Genomic DNA, 1,591 nt, shown 5'->3' with positions numbered 1-1,591 from the left:
TTTTTTTTTTTTTTTCTTGAGACGGTCTCATCTGTCACCCAGGCTGCAATGTAGTGATGTGATCACAGCTCACTGCAGCCATGACCTCCCGGGCTCAAGTGATCCTCCCACCTTGGCCTCCCAAGTAGCTGGGACTACAGGCACATGCCACCACACCTAGCTAATTTTTTAAATTTTTTGTAGACACAAGGTCTCACTATGTTGCTCAGGTTGGTCTGAAACTCCAGGACTCAAGTGATCCTCCCACCAAAGCCTCCCAAAGTGCTGGGATTACAGGTGCGAGCCACTGCACCCAGCCATATACTAATATTTAAGGAGAACTTTTTATGATGTCTGGGATTTGCTTTAAAATAATTCAGAAAAAGAAAAGTGGCCGGAGGTATGGTGTCAGAGTACTGGTGTCAGAGTACTGGTTACTGGTAGTGGGTGATGGATGCATGGAGTTATATTGTTCTCTCTGCTTCTGTACTTATTTGAAACTTTTGAAAATTAGATGTAAAACAAAATAAAATGTAAAAGCGTTATAAACAATTATACCCTAATATACTTGGAGGAAAACCAGTAAAGCTAAGGAGAAAATATTTTTTAAGAAATCTGTGGGCTGGGTGCATATATATATATATATATATATATATATATATATATAGAACAGATATATATTTATATATAAAACATATATTTATAAATATATATATATATAAAATATATATATTTTACATATAAAAGAAATCAGTGTGAAAGCTTCAGAGAGCAATGGAAAGAATGTGAAGCTGATATGAGTGGTGGTGAGGCTGGGGACAAAGATCCAGAGATGAGCCTGACAGTTGAGGTCCTTTTTCTCCTTGGAGCATTAGCCAGTTTCAGAAGGGCAGCTGAGAGGCTAAGCAGTACTTCTGGAAGCTTCAGGAGACCAAGGTGACAGGGCTTAGATCCAGAGCCCAGCAGGTGAGGCGGCCCTGATGACCCCCATTCACTTAGGCTGGGACCCAAAAAGCTGTACCTTAAGAGGAAGGGAGAGACTGAGCAGATGGCTCAACCTCTAATCATTTCAGTCTCTGCAGCTAAACCAGGTGATCCGAGAATGCTAGAGTTACTGCCAGAAGCAACCTAAATCCTCCCTGGAGAAAGTCCTGAGCTCCAAATTTCTATAATCAATTTTGCAAATGCAATGTTAGGCACACAATTAAAAATTTTCAGGAACACAAGGAGACTAGACAGTATGAATAGAAAACAGCAGAAACAACTGACAATAGAAAAACCCACAGGCAGCCAGGTGTGGTGGCTCACGCCTATAATCCCAGCAGTTTGGGAGGCAGAGGCAGGTGGATCACCTGAGGTCAGGAGTTCGAGACCAGCTTGTCCAACATGGTGAAACCCTGTCTCTACTAAAAATACAAAACAAAAAATTAGCCAGGTATGGTGGCATGATCATGCCACTGCACTCCAGCCCGGACAACAAGAGCAAAACTCCATCTCAAAAAAAAAAAAAAAAAAAAAAAAAGGTGAAAAAAGAGAAATGAATTGTTAAGCAAAAAAAGAACTAGAGCCGGGCGCGGTGGCTCAAGCCTGTAATCCCAGCACTTTGGGAGGC

Source organism: Piliocolobus tephrosceles, unplaced genomic scaffold (assembly GCF_002776525.5).
Source record: "Piliocolobus tephrosceles isolate RC106 unplaced genomic scaffold, ASM277652v3 unscaffolded_19008, whole genome shotgun sequence".
In the NCBI taxonomy this organism is placed as follows: Eukaryota; Metazoa; Chordata; class Mammalia; order Primates; family Cercopithecidae; genus Piliocolobus; species Piliocolobus tephrosceles.
Note: the sequence above shows the minus strand (reverse complement) of the source record.